The following is a 15,603-nucleotide window of genomic DNA, read 5'->3' as shown; positions in this document are numbered from 1 at the left end:
GCCGTTGGCAGTGCCCTCCCCCCCCCGGCAATTCTCCGGGCCCCGATGGGCCGAGCGGCCGTCCGTTTTTGACCAGTCCCACCGGCGTGGGTTATGTATGGTTCCACACGGTGGGACCTGGCAGGTAAGTCGGTGGGGGCGGTCCTCAGGGTGGGGTGCGTGGGGATCCAACCCCAGGGGGGGGCCCCATGGTGGCCTGGCCCGCGATTGGGGTCCACCGATGCGAGGGCGGGTTTGTTCTGTGGGAGCACTTCCTCCTTCCGCGTCGGCCCCTGTAGGGCTCTGCCATAGCTGGCGCGGAGAAGAGAACCCCTGCGCATGCGCCAAAATACGCCGGCCAGTCTGCGCATGCGCTTCGGCGCCGGGTGGAGCGGTGCCAACCCCTCCGGTGTCCACCTAGCCCCCGAGACAGGTGAGAATTCCTCACCTTGGGGGCCCGTTGACGCCGGCGTCGTTGGCGCCGGTTTTCCCACCGGCGTGGGGACCTAGTCCCTGGAAGAGAGAATCCCGCTGATCTCCAAATTTGCAGATGATACAAAGTTGGATGGGAAGGTGAGCTGTGAGGAGGACGATGCAGAGATGCTTCAGAGAGATTTGGACAGGCTGAGTGAGTGGGCACATGCATGGCCGATGCAGAATAATGTGGGTATACGTGAGATTATCCGCTTTCGTAGCAAAAATGGGAAGGCAGATTATTATTTGAATGGGTATAAACTGAGAGAGGTGGATACTCAGTGGGACCTTGATGTCCTTGTGCATCAGTCATTGAAAGTAAGTAAAGAAGGCAAATGGTATGTTGGCCTTCATAGCGAGAGGATTTCAGTATAGAAATAAAGATGTTTGGCTGCAATTGTATAGGGCATTGGTGAGGCCACACCTGGGGCGAAATTCTCCATTATCGGCGGAAAGTCCGCCGATCGGCACAAAAAACGGCGCAAATCCCACTTGCGTCACGTCATAAAAATGGGCCGATAGTCTGCGGCCCGAAATGGGCTAGCAGCGACGTAACGGGATCCGCGCTTGCGCAGTGGTTCACGCCGTGCAGCGTCATACGTGCTGCACGGCGTGACGGCTCATAAGGCCGCGCAGCTCCCCCCCACCCGACCGGAACAGCCGACCGCAACACCCGACTTGATGGCTGGCCGTCGCTCAGCCCCGAGGTTCGAGTCACGCGATGTGGAGGCGCTCCTGGACGCGGTGGAGTAGAGGAGGGACGCCCTGTATCCCGGGCATGGTCGCAGAGTTGCCCCACGCCACAGCCGGCGTCTGTGGAGGGAGGTGGCAGAGGCCGTCACCGCTGTGGCCCTAACACCACGGACAGGCACCCAGTGACACAAGAAGGTGAACGACCTCGTCAGAGCAGGCAGGGTGAGCCTCCCCCATATCCCCCCCTCCCCATATCCCCCCTCCCCCATATCCCCCATATCCCCCCTCCCCCATATCCCCCCTCCCCCATATCCCCCCTCCCCCATATCCCCCATATCCCCCCTCCCCCATATCCCCCCTCCCCCATATCCCCCCTCCCCCATATCCCCCCTCCCCCATATCCCCCATATCCCCAATATCCCCCCTCCCCCATATCCCCCATATCCCCCCTCCCCCATATCCCCCCTCCCCCATATCCCCCCCTCCCCCATATCCCCCATATCCCCAAGTGAATCCAGCCCTAACCTTAACCTCTGCAATGCATGCGCAACCGATGGCGTGCATTCATATACCTGCCTAACACTGTTGCCTTTTACCCCTGCCACCACCCCCCCCCCCCCACACACAGGAGAAGCGCGCACACAACAATAGGGAGCATGTGAGGACTGGAGGAGGGCCCGCTGATGAGAGGCCACTGACCGTACACGAGGAAAGGGCCCTGGAACTGGCTGGCGGACCTGAGGACCGGGAGGTTGCTGATGCAGAGGTCGGGGCCCCACGAGCAAGTGAGCCACCAACAGCCCGTCCACATATCCCCCCTCCCCTATATCCCCCTCCCCCGTATCACCTGATCACTGCCTGATGTCTAACCATGCATGCTTCATTGTGTATCGCAGGACCAAACGTCCAGGCACCCATCCCCGCAGATGCAGACCACCCGCAGGATGCCCCTCGGAGACCACAGGAGACGGAGAGACCCGGACCCTCCGGCATGCGACGCCCGCAGGATGCCCCTCGGAGACCACGGGAGACGGAGAGACCCGGATCCTCCAGCATGCGACGCCCGCAGGATGCCCCTCGGAGACCATGGGAGACGGAGAGACCCGGACCCTCCAGCATGCGACGCCCGCAGGATGCCCCTCGCACACCACGGGAGACAGAGAGACCTGGAGCAACAGGGAGACGACACCCCCGTCACGTGCGGGAGCGACCACCCAGCGATGAGGGGGGCAGCCACAGGCCCCTGTCACATCCAAGCCAGGACACCACTACCCAGGACACCACTATCCAGGACACCCCTACCCGGGACACCACTACCCAGGACACCCCTACCCGGGACACCACTACCCAGGACACCCCTACCCGGGACACCACTACCCGGGACACCCCTACCTGGGACAGCACTACCCGGGACAGCACTACCCGGGACAGCACTACCTGGGACAGCACTACCCGGGACAGCACTACCCAGGACACCCCTACCCGGGAAGACAAAATACCGGACAGTGACTCAGAGTGGATGGGTGGAGACGAACCCCCACCCCAAAGTGCCATGGACTCAGAGTGGGACGAAGAGCACGACACAACGCCACTGCTGTCACCAACACCCTCCACCATTGCAGAAACACTCACCACGGTTGGGCACTTTAGTGATGAGGCGTCTGGTACACTCACTGGTGCGCACAACACAGCCGTCCCGGTACAGCAGGTGGAGGCAGGAGCTGCAGAGGGACCGGGCGGTCGGAGGGCAGCCCAGGCCAAGCGAACATCTGCCGCCCAGATGGATCCCGGGTTCCTGCAGTTACCACACCCACACATAGATCCGATGCAACCACCGACACGGAGACGAGCGAATAGGGTGACGGGTGGCTTCCGGCGGCTGCGGTCGCAGGTGGAGGAGTCCACCCGCGTCCAGGAGCTGGGAGTGGTCCCGGTCATGCGTGCCACCCAGGCTGACACCGCACGGGTGGCGTCCGCGGTGGAGGCAATGGGTGCAACGGTGTCAGACATGGGGAACGGTTTGCGAGGCCTGGGGCCTTCCGTGCAGGCGGCGTCTGTGGCCCAGGAAATGGCTGCCCTCTCACAGGAGGCCATGAGCCAGTGCCAGCGCCAGATGGCAGAGGCGCTCAACGCCATAGCCCAGTCTCAGCAGGTCATGGCCCAGTCTCAGCAGGCCATGGCCCAGTCTCAGCAGGCCATAGCCCAGTCTCTGTAGGCCATGGCCCAGTCTCTGCAGGCCATGGCCCAGTCTCAGCAGGCCATCGCTGAGGGCATCGGCGCCAGTGGCCATGTGCGAGCTGGCGTCGCACTGTCGCAGACAGGGTTCGACAACCCCCTGGGCTCCATGGCTGCAAACCTGCAGACCCCTGTCGATACCAGCACGGGCCTCCAGGACTGGCAGCGCCAGATGTCGGGGGCGCGTCGGATGGCCAGTCCGTTCGCATCCCCCACCCATGTAGAGGCCTGGGGGCCATCGGGCACCCCGAGGGAGGAGGAGGTGGTGTGGTCCGTCCCGGCTCCCTCTGTAGGGTGGTCCCGGTACACCGCGACACCTCGGACTCCCCCCCTTCCGTCCCAGGTGCATCGGGTGGGCAACGGGCAGGACAGGCTGGCAGCTCGCCATCCCAGTCGCCCGGGCCGCAGCCTGGCCCATCTAGGCCAGGACGCCCCAGGAAACGGCCGCCAAAGGGATCCAGTGTCAGAGGGCAGGAATCACAGGAGTCCACCTCCAGTTCTGCTGTACCGTCTGGGGAACCACGTAGACGTAGTCAAAGGGCCCGTAAGGCCAAACAATTAGACACTGAGTAAGTTGGCACGGGTGCAGGGCACAGATGAGTTTTAGGGGCTAGGGCACGTGCATGAACTCCTTTGGTTATTAAAGTCAATGTTACACCTACCGAAGCTGCCTTTGTGCTCTGTCCAAAGTGTGCGGGCGTGTCATGTACGTTGAGTGCAAGTGTGTGTGTGAGGGGTGGTCTTACCTCAGCCCCAGGTGAGTCTGCCCCCTTCCCCCTGGGCCGCCATCAACATCCCCCGGGCAGAGGACGGGACCGTGCGCTGCAGTGTCACAGCCGCATGCAGGGATGGTCCGGGTGGATGGTGGTACTGTGGCCATGGGTCAGACATAGTCCAACGATGTAGAGCCAGGAGCTCATCGGAGGCGGGTTGTCATCATCCTCCATGGCCTGCGATAGACACGCGTCCACCCGCAACTGGGTGAGCCCGGCCCGTTGTGCCGCCGGTGGATCGGCAATTGGGGGTGGGGGGGTGGTGTGCATGCGGGTGGGGTGTGTGGGGTTGGGGAGGGGGGTGAGGGTGCTGGGTGGGTGGATGGGTGGGGGGTGTGGGTGGTCGGCTGTTGTCATGGTGTGCGGTCTGTGGCCATACTACCCGATTCCCACGCCCATCTAGTCAGTGAAGCGGGCGTCTATCAGTCTGTCCCGTGCCCGCTGGGCCAGCCGGTAACGGTGGACAGCCACCCGCCTGTGTCTACCCCGTCTGCCCTGACCATTGCCCCCATCCCCCTCATCTGGGGAGGACTGGGCCTCTTCCTGCTGCTCCTCCACTCCGCCCTCCTCTGCCTGCGGCACATCGCCCCTCTGCTGGGCTATGTTGTGCAGGACGCAGCACACCACAATGATGCGGCCGACCCTATCTGACCGATACTGGAGGGCGCCCCCAGAGAGGTCCAGGCACCTGAAACGTATCTTCAGCACGCCAAAGCACCTCTCGATCACTCCCCTTGTCGCTTCCTGGGCATCATTGTAGCGGTTCTCCACCTCATTGCGTGGCCTCCGTATAGGCGTCATCAGCCACGATCGCAATGGGTAGCCCCTGTCACGCAGCAACCAGCCCCTCAGCCGGGGATGGCGTCCCTCGTACATGCCGGGTATGGATGACCGCGACAACACGAATGAGTCGTGTACACTGCCTGGGTGACGGGCGCAGACGTGCAGGATCATCATGCGATGGTCGCAGACCACCTGTATGTTCATTGAATAGGTCCCCTTCCTATTAGTGAACATGGCCCTGTTCTCTGCGGGTGGCCGCACGGCGACGTGCATCCCATCGATTGCGCCCTGGACCATGGGGAACCCGGCAACGGCAGAGAAGCCCACGGCCCGGGCATCTTGGCTGGCCCAGTCCACGGGGAAGCGGATGTAGCGGTGCGCCATGGCATAAAGGGCATCTGTCACTGCCCGGATGCACCGATGCACCGATGTCTGCGATATGCCGGACAGGTCCCCACTCGGTGCCTGGAATGACCCCGTTGCATAAAAGTTCAGGGCCACCGTAACCTTGACGGACACGGGGAGAGGGTGTCCCCCGCCAGTGCCACGCAGTGACAGGTGTGCCAGCAGGTGGCAGATGTGTGCCACGATTTCCCGGCTCATCCGGAGTCTCCTCCTGCATTCCCGGTCCGTGAGGTCCTGGTATGACTGCCGGGGCCGGTACACATGGGGCGCCCTCGGGTGCCTCCGTTGCCGTGGGGCCGCGACGTCCTCCTCCCCCTCCTCGTCCTGTCGGTCAGGTGTCCCTCCAGCCTGGGCGGCTGCCGCCTGCCCCTCTGCGGCAGCCTGCGCCGCCTCTCTGGCACGCTCCTCCTCCTCCTCCTCATCCAGGGCAACATAGACATGAGCGGCTGCCACCACGGCAGCCAACATCGCTGGATGGTCTGAAAACATGACGGCCTGGTGGGGGGGGAGGGGAACGACGACATGTCATCATTGCCCATATCCCCTTCTCCCCCCAGCCAGGTGGCATGGACCGCATGGGTCCAACTGTTGGAGGCTGGCACCTGGCCAGGTGGACCAACTCATTTGCCCTCCCATCACCCACCCCGGCACGGACCCCTTCCCCAACCTCCACCCCAGCACGGACCCCCCCCCAATCCCCAACCTCCACCCCGGCACGGACCCCCCCCCAACCTCCACCCCAGCACGGACCCCCCCTAACCCCCAACCTCCACCCCAGCACGGACCCCCCCTCCCAACCTCCACCCCGGCACGGACCCCCCCTAACCCCCAACCTCCACCCCAGCACGGACCCCCCCTCCCAACCTCCACCCTGGCACGGACCCCCCCCCAACCTCCACCCCGGCACGGACCCCCTCCCCAACCCCCAACCTCCACCCCAGCACGGACCCCCCCCAACCCCCAACCTCCACCCCGGCACGGACCCCATCCCCAACCTCCACCCCAGCACGGACCCCCCCTAACCCCCAACCTCCACCCCAGCACGGACCCCCCTCCCAACCTCCACCCCGGCACGGACCCCCCCTAACCCCCAACCTCCACCCGGTCACGGACCCCCTCCCGGCACTCCCCAGGAGCCCAGCCTACTCTAACCACCCCCCCCCCCCCGCCGCACACACACACAAGCCGAGACACACCTCTCCTCACGCAATCAGTCTGCGGCCACGCCATTTCCTGCCCAGAGCCAACCCCCCAGGCCGTCACTCACCTCCTCGCTGGTTGGCGTGAGCCTGGAGCACCGAGTCACGCCGATGAAAAGGAGGTTTGATTGACCTCGACGTGAACGGTCATCACGTCGACGGGACTTCGGCCCATCCGGAAGGGAGAATATCGGCAGGCCGAAAATCGGCTGCCTTGCGCAGACCCGTGACATTCTCCGCGGCAGCGGCGCCATAAACGCCCCGCCGACTTTTCTCCCTTCGGAGACTTCGGCGGGGGCGGGGGCGGGATTCACGGCGGCCAACGGCCATTCTCCGACCCGGCGGGGGGTCGGAGAATGACGCCCTGGAGTATTGTGTGCAGTTTTGGTGTCCTTATCTGAGGAAGGCTGTTCTTCCTATGGAGAGAGTACAGCGAAGGTTTACCAGAATGATTCTTGAGATAGCAGGACTGTCATATGAGGAGAAACTAAATCAGTTAGGATTATATGCATTGAAGTTTCGAAGAGTCAGAGGGGATCTCATAGATGCTGACAGAATTCTAACAAGATTCGACAGAGTAGATTCAGAAAGAATGTTCCTGATGGTGGGGGAGTCCAGAACTAGGAGTCATAGTTTGAGAATCAGGGGTAAACCTTTTCGGACTGAGGTGAGGAGAAATTTCTTCACCCAGAGAATTTACTACCACACAAAGTAGTTGAGGCCAAAATATTGTGTAATTTCAAGAAGGAATTAGATATAGCTCTTGGGGGTAAAGGGATCAAGGGATATGGGGGGAAGGCGGGATCAAGGTATTGAACTTGATGACCAGCCATGATCATAATGAATGGGGGAGCAGGCTCGAAGGGCCGAATGGCCTCCTCCTGCTTCTATTTCTATGTTTCCATAACATCATAGTCGCATGTGCCCATCTGCACCAGAAGCTCTCCATCCAGTTTTACTGTGCCCGATGCAGGCACATACATGCTCTGTAAACCTAATTTAGACATTTTTGCAATCCCTCTTAGTCTGCCCGACTCGATAACTATTATTTTCTAAATTGAGTGCTGTTTTTCGCCCCAAAAATCCTTTATGTTTTTTTTAATGAATTTAGAGTATCCAATTATTTTTTTTCCAATTAAGGGGTATAGCGCACAAAGACTCCGAGAGACGAATAGAGTGAAGTCGATGAGGCTTTATTAAGCGTGACTGTTTCCCCTGCAGTTCAGTAGTAGACTACCTGCGGGGGAGGGCTCCAGGTACTTATACTCCGCCTTCAGGGCGGAGCTAGAGGTCAACGTCCAACCAGGATCCGGGATCTGTCAGCCAATGACATCATGGCTTCACAGTCCCACATGACCCCTAATGCATACTACCACAAGGGGCAATTTAGCGTGGCCAATCCACCTCACCTGCACATCTTTGTGTTGTGGGTGTAAAACCAATGCAGACACGGGGAGAATGTCCAAACTCCACATGGCCAGTGACACAGGGCCGGGAATCGAACCCGGGTCCTCAGCGCCGTAGGCAGCAGTGCTAAGCACTGTGCCACGTGCCGCCCCCAAAAATCCTTAATGTACTTAGTTTACCCTTTCCAATGTTACATCCTGGTTCTCATCACCCGGACAAGTTATAGGGAAGGCAGTTACTTCATCAGAGATTTGCTTGTGGAATGCCAACATCTGTTATTTCTCTGGTGTCATTGGTCAACATGTATTCTGATCAGGCTGTCCATGAATCATGCAAAGGTGATCTATAACCTGTAGCCGTACTCATATGGTCTTTGGAGGTATGAATTGAACCTACTGTCGTCAGAGGGTTCAGAGCACAAAATTGACATTTCATTAGCAGGTCCTCCAGTTGCAGGAGTGTTACCACCTGTGGTGGCACACTGGTTAGTACTGCTGCCCCACAATGCCGGGGACCTGGTTTCAATTCTGACTTTGGGTGATTGTCTGTGTGGAGTTTGCACATTCTCCCCATGTCTGCATGGCTGGGTGCTCCGGTTTCTTCCTACAGTCCAAAGGTGTGCAGGTTAGGTGGATTGCCCATGCTAAATTGCCCCTTCCATGCCCAAAAGGTTATGTGTGGGTAGAGGGTAACAGGGATAAGGTGGGGGCATGGGCCCAGACAGGGTGCTTTTTCGGTTGGTCGGTGCAGACTCGATGGGCTGAATGGCCTCCTCTGCACTGTAGGGTTCTATGATTCTAGTCTTCTTTGATTCAATGCAGAAGAAGATTCAATGGTCTAGCAAGATTGCTGCAATTATACAGGGCCTTGGTGAGACCACACCTGGAATATTGTGTGTAGCTTTGGTCTCCTTATCTGAGGAAGGATGTTTTTGTTTTGGAGGAAGTGCAGCGCAGGTTTACCAGACTGATTCCTGGGATGGTGGAACCGACGAATAAGGAAAGATTGAATCGGTTTGGATTGTATTTGCTGGAATTCAGAAGAATAGGGGGGATCTGATAGAAATCTGTAAAATTATAACAGGACTAGACAGGGTAGATGCAAGAAGCATGTTCCCGATGGTGGGGGTGTCCAGAAGCAGGGGTCACAGTCTGAGGACACGGGGTAGATTGGGACAGAGGTGAGGAGATATTTCTTCACCAGAGAGTGAATTTGTTACCACAGGAAGAAGTTAAGGCCAAAACATTGTTCTTTTCAAGAAGGAGTTACATATAGCACTTAGGGTGAAGGAGATCAAAGTGTATGGGGAGAAAGAGGGAATAGGCTAATGAGCTGGATGATCAGCCGTGATCATAATGAATGGCATAGCAGGCTTGAAGGGCCAAATGGCCTCTCCCTGCTCCTATTTGATGTGTTGGGTGCTCTGGATCCGTGGAACACATACAGGTCACCAACACTTGAAATAGTGCAACACTATTTTATTGAATCATTAACTGTTTAATATACTCAGACTGTGGGTTAACACGATACTAGCTTTAACTAAAGACCTTTGCCTTGTCCTAACCAGTCGATGCACTCAGCACATGGTGAATGTCTGTGTTACAGGCTGTGAGCTCTGTCCTCCTAGCTAGCAGCAACTCGAATCAGCGGGAAATCTGATGCCCCGTGACTTTACAGTGCGTGTGCTCTAACTGGTGATTGGCTGTGGTGTTGTGTGTGTTGATTGGTCCCACTGTGTGTCCATCAGTATGTGTGTCTGCACCATGATATACTGGTGTATATTATGACACTATTTTCTATGTTTTCATGTTTAAGACTGGGTGCCGATTTTCATTTCTACCTGTCTCTCAATAACACATGGAAGTTGTTCTGCCCATACCCAGCGATACTGGTGGAAATCAACAGCTAGTCTGTAGGTTGGTTGGCATGGAGCAGAATAGCTACCTCTAAGGGGAGGTTAGATAAATTAATATGAAAGAAAAGAATATAAGGATAGTTTGATAGCGTTAGTTTTTCAATTTATTTACGGGATCGAGGCGTTGCTGGCTCGGCCAGCATTTTTGAATTTGCCCTTGAATGTGGTGACGAGTTGCCTTCTTGAAACGCTGCAGTCCCTGAGGTGTAGGTACACCACGATGGGTTGCTTCGCCATTTCAGAGAGTAATTAAGAGTCAACCACATTGCTGTGGGTCTGGAGTCACCTATAGGCAAGGCCAGCTAAGGACAGACGTTTTCTTTCCCTAAAGGGCATGAGTGAACCAGGTGGGTTTTTACAACAATCGCCAATGGCTTTGTGGCTATTATTAAACCTTTAATTCCAGATTTGTATTGAATTCAAATTCCACCATCTGTTCTGGATTCAAACCCGGGTCCTCAGAGATGGGTCTCTGGATTGCTTGTCCAGTGATAATACCACTATGCCATCGCCTTCCTGTGTTGAAGATGAAAAGGTGGCTCATGTTGAGCAGTCACTTTGGCACAGGTTGACTGGGCTGAATGGCCTGTTTCTGTGCTGTAAACGTTATTCCATCTAATTCTATGTCAGGCGGCAAAAGGCTCTGGGTGGGACTGAAGGAACAATTTCTAGCATTCAGGAAAATCACGGATAGGGCTTCAGGTGGATTGCGTGATTAGAAAAGAGATAAAAATTTCCTGACCCCATAAGGAAGGCTAAAGAAAAAGTCTTCAAATGTTCCCTCCATGGACATCTTGTGGCCTTGGTTCCTCCTCTTGCTTGTTGCCAACTCATACTGACACTAAAATAGCGTTCATGGCTCAATGCTACTCCAGCGTTTAAAGGAAGACCCCTTAGTTTCATGCATGTATCTCTGCCACCTGCTTTGAAAAGGTAGTCAAGAAGAAGGTAGCAGAACAGGTGTGAGCATTAGAGCAGTGTTTTTCAAGCTTTTTTCCCTGGAACCCACTTTTACCAACCGACTGACCTTCGCAATCCACGCCGCCCGACCTTCGCAACACACCATTTTGCTTACCTTCAATGCGAAAGGTGAGTCTGCTTGGTCCTCATGATCTCACTCAAATCAGGTTCGCAGAAGGAAAGGGCAATGCGGACGTCAGGTGCAGAGTTCGACGTTTCCTTTGTGCCATCTTCATCTTTGTGAGGACGGAAAATCCAACCTCGCACATGTAGGTCATTGTGACGGCAATCGCAGCAAATTGCTTGTTTTACACAGTGCTGGATACTCCTGGGAGACGCTACTCCAGAATGCTGACAGCCTCATGGACTTGTGTCGTGTTTTTAATGTGCTGTCACAGGTGAGGCGCAGAAGTTCAGTCTCTTCATTTGGAGTCAGCTGTAAGTTAATAATTGACTCTGGGCTCTCAACCGCAAAACGATTTTCACCCACCTCTTCGCTTTCAAAATCTGAAAATTCTCTGGAAACTAGTGACAAAATCTGTTGATTAGCGCAGCCAGATGCAACTGAATAAGACTTGCCAGTCTATTGACAGTTCCCTTACTAACACTGTTTTCTTTGATGTTTCGCAGCAGTGTGGGAACAAGTCATAGTTTAGGTTTTGTACTCTCACTTGCCAAACTTTCAATTACTTTTGGAGCGCATCTATTTCTTCACAGTGTCGAAAGCAATCATCATCCTCCTCTTGCAAATTGAAGTTCATTTAGAATTGAGAAGATGTCTGCAAGGTAAGACAAAGTTAGTATCCAAGTTACATCAACATACGAATCAGCCAGAGAGGGCGATTTGTCAAGGAGAAAAGCGTAGATTTCATACCTCAGTTTGTAAACTCTGACAAGTACCCGACCCCTTGATAGCTAACGTACTTCTGTCGGAACAATAAATGTGTGTGCTCGGCCTCCATATCGGAAAACAAAGTCTCAAAAAACCTGGAATTGAATGTGCTGTATTTAATGAAATTCTCAGATGTCACAATTCCTTTTAGTAAGAGGTCTTACAATACCAGATTAAAGTCCAATATGTTTGTTTGGAATCACCCTAGTTTTCAGAGCACATTCCTTCAGCAGATGAGTGTAATGAAGGAGTTGCGCTCCAAAAGCTAGTGATTCCAAACAAAACTGTTGGACTTTAACCTGGTGTTGTAAGATTTCTTACTGTGCCCACCCCAGTCCAACGGCAGCATCTCCACATCACAATTCCTTTCAACACCACTCCAAATCGGATGGAATTTCTTTTGATGCCAATGCCTCACGGTGAATAAAATAATTATTCCAAGTAACGTCCTGACCAGCTGCCTCCTTAATTATTATTACAACTCCACTGTTTTTCCCAGACATAATAATAATAATCATTATTATTGTCACAAGTAGGCTAACACTACACTGCAATGAAGTTACTGTGAAAATCCATGTTGGCTGCCCCATCGCTTCCAACCATGCAACTAACTATTCACTGCTTCAAAAATCTTTGCGCCAGTCGTACTAGTTGGTAATGTCAGGCAGCACAGAAAATCCTCAACCAAACATACCTAATGTAAATTAGCAAGTTTTCATAATCTGAAACATCTGCACTTTCATCCAGTTGTATTGCAAACTCCTGTGCTGACTTTAAACGAGAAATAAGCTGGGCTTCCATATTCTCAGAAACATTAAGAGGGATGCATTTCAGTCTTTCTGTTGATCTCTCATCTCAGACCGTACGAGCCATGTCTATCGCTGCAGGAAGAATTTATCTCTCTGCTACAGTGTGTGGCATTACCTCTTTAGTTACACGGTAAGTTACCATGTAAGAGTCCAACTGTGCTTTTTCATTTGCCAGTACTTATCTGCACATAACGTACGTGGGCTTTGCATCCTGACTTTCAATGGCACAATTAACAAAGCCACCATACCTCAAGAAATCATCTTTATGCTGCTTTGTTCCTGATATCAGTTTTTTCATTTTTAGCAGTTCACCAGAGACCCTGAAGCTCTGTATAGAGCTCACACCAGCAGTGCTTCATCATGCCAAGGACTCTCCTGATGAGCTTTCTCCAGCAGATTCAGTTGCGAGATCCTGGCATGTTTGTGTCTGTGGCCCTCTCTTCCTTAGAACAAAACGATCCATCGTCAGTTCTTCACAGTTCCTTTTCTTGCTTGCTCGCAGCTAGAAACTGGAGGAATCTCTCCTCTGTGACTTAGCGCCAAATGCATGGATGTATAAGACTCAAGACGTGAGTGTATGTGCCGGGCATGTGACCTGCTCTCTGTCACTGTTTCTGGCCGGAAGACTGCAGAGTTCCATTTAAAACCAAGTGGCGGCTGGTATTCTCAATTGAAAAGCTGGTTGCGGCTGTTTTGCGCTTCTCTTGCAATCGGAGATGCCACCATCCATCGCTCTGCGATCCCCCCGACACCCACCCGTGACCCAGCCAGAAGTCGTGACCCACAGTTTATAAAATGATGCATTAGAGGCTGTTCCCACTCATGTTATGCCTGCCTGCTGGGTTTGTGCTGAGCAAGCACAATTAAAATGGTCCCTTTTTTTATGTGGACCATAATGTAGGGAACCCCCCCTCCCCCGTTCATTCTGGCACCTAAATCTTTGCTTCAAGAATCCTCTGTATTGTGCTCACTAATGTTCCTGGTCATCTCATGGCCTTGTTTATATGTGAGTTGTTGAGACCTGGTGGCCCTTGGGAGGGGATTCATTAGTCATGTATGGAGGGGTAATAGCCCTTGTACCCAAGTTGCCTCTTACATTCTTGGAAGGGTGGAAGAGTTGGTGGTTGGGGGAGCAGGGGGTTGATGGTGGTGGGATGTTTGACTGTTGCGAGGTGAAAGCATTGTGACATCTGTCTGTGAACATCGTGCAAACTTGAAGGATCCTTCAGACCTGTCATCACATGGCTGTGGAACATTAATGGAGTGAAAGACCTTCCATTGTCGAAAGTTTCCAGCTGGTCATCCACTCTCAATAGCGACATGAGTTCAGCCTATGATCAGCTGGACTTAAAAACTAGCCACGACACCAAATTCCAGCGCTCTGCCATGTGGCCAGGTAGCATCCACGTGAAAGATGACACAATAGTCTGGGCTAGAAAACGGGCTTTGAGATGACTGGGAAATGCAATGAAAGAAAGACTTCATAGAATCAAGCATAGAATTTACAGTGAAGAAGGAGGCCATTCAGCCCATCAAATCTGTACCACCCTTTAGAAAGAGCACCCTACTTAAACACATGCCTCCACCCTATCCCCCATAACCCGGTAACCCCACCTAACCTTTTAGACACTAAGGGGAAATTTAGCATGGCCAATCCACCTAACCTACACATCTTTGGACTGTGGGAGGATACCGTAGCATCCAAAGGAAACCCACGCAGACACAGGGAGAACGCACAAACTCCACACAGACTGTCACCCGAGGCTGGAATTGAATCTGGGTTCCTGGAGCTGTGAGGCAGTGGTTTATAAATACCTGTAGTAAACCACGCATGTGTGGCTTCCGCCACAGAGGAACGAAGCATCGTGGAGGCCTGGAGCATATTGGGTGAAACGCGCTAATCACATTTAAATTAACGCAAATGCCAGTTTTGCATGCCGCTGCCGACACAGGGTGCAAACATCATTATCGCCACCAGTGAGGAACCGTAGCATGGCACCCGGGGCAAACCTCGATTTTGGCAGGACGCCTGATTCTCTACCCGATCGCTATTCACGTTTGCGGCGTCACAAGGCGGAGAATTTAGCCCAATGCCTTCAAATAGGTCTGATTGCTGCTCCTCATCAATGTTGAGCCTGCTGCTGCCACTCTTGTTCCTCCAGCGAAAGCACATGATGGAAGTAGATGCAAAAAGCAACATTCAAAAGAGAACTGGACAAACAATTGAAGGGGGAAAATATACAGGACTCTGGAGAAAGAGAGTGTGATTAACCAGATAGTTCAACCAAAGACGCAACATCAGTATGATGAGCTCAACCTCCTTCTGTACTGTATGAATATGACTCAAAGTTGCTTGGACTGAAATTACCCTCTCAGACGTTTATTCACATCAACCAATTGTCTCTCTTTCTATTTAATAATTAACCAACTTGCTCTTGAAATACTTTAGTTTTGGATTGTCTACAGCACAATAGGTCTTGATGGTGTGTAGTATTCTGTCTGGATCCCATTTCAGGCACAAAGTTAGATCAATTTTCTAGTGGCTTGAACATTCTCCTCAGTTAGACTTGCTTTCAAAACATCTGGAGCAGAAAGGTCAGCGCAGATTTCCGAGTTAGAATTGTCCTGCAGTAAAAATGTTCTGGTCTGATTCTCACTTAATTACCTTTTGTCAAAGTCTGATTATTTTAAGTTTAATTGGAGCTCTACTGCAAATCATATATGTTTATATTTCTTCCACTGAGTTAATACAATAAAACAGCTAACTAAACCAATTATTTTGGTACCCCATTATACCAACCTGCAATTTTACACATCAAGCATTCTTATAGTCTGTTACTACGAGGCACAGTAAAGTAGTTTTAATTGCAACTTTTCAAATGATTCTTTCAGCCATGCTATTGTGTCGACTTTCAATCATGTGAATGGAATTTGCATTCCAGTTGCTGAAGCTGTACTGCAGCAGAGGTGGGTAGAGAGCTCGGGAGGATAAGTTACCCTTTTCTGAGAGTTTTGCAGGCCAAGAGTCAACTACTTAGCAATGACAGGACAGTGGCGCCCAGCTCCTATTTCTATTCAC

General features: G+C 53.3%; 1 long non-coding RNA gene across 1 annotated transcript in view; it reads right to left on the bottom strand.

The window, feature by feature from the left end:
• LOC140411739 (uncharacterized) overlaps positions 1–15,603 on the bottom strand; it is a 122,993-nt gene that overhangs the window by 79,803 nt on the left and 27,587 nt on the right. The window contains exon 3 of the long non-coding RNA XR_011940980.1: positions 10,939–11,602. This is a non-coding gene — a long non-coding RNA (uncharacterized lncRNA). The remainder of the gene's footprint in view (positions 1–10,938; positions 11,603–15,603) is intronic.

The sequence above is a fragment of the Scyliorhinus torazame genome, chromosome 4 (genome assembly GCF_047496885.1).
Source record: "Scyliorhinus torazame isolate Kashiwa2021f chromosome 4, sScyTor2.1, whole genome shotgun sequence".
In the NCBI taxonomy this organism is placed as follows: Eukaryota; Metazoa; Chordata; class Chondrichthyes; order Carcharhiniformes; family Scyliorhinidae; genus Scyliorhinus; species Scyliorhinus torazame.
Note: the sequence above shows the minus strand (reverse complement) of the source record. Positions and strands in the feature narration are given on the sequence as shown.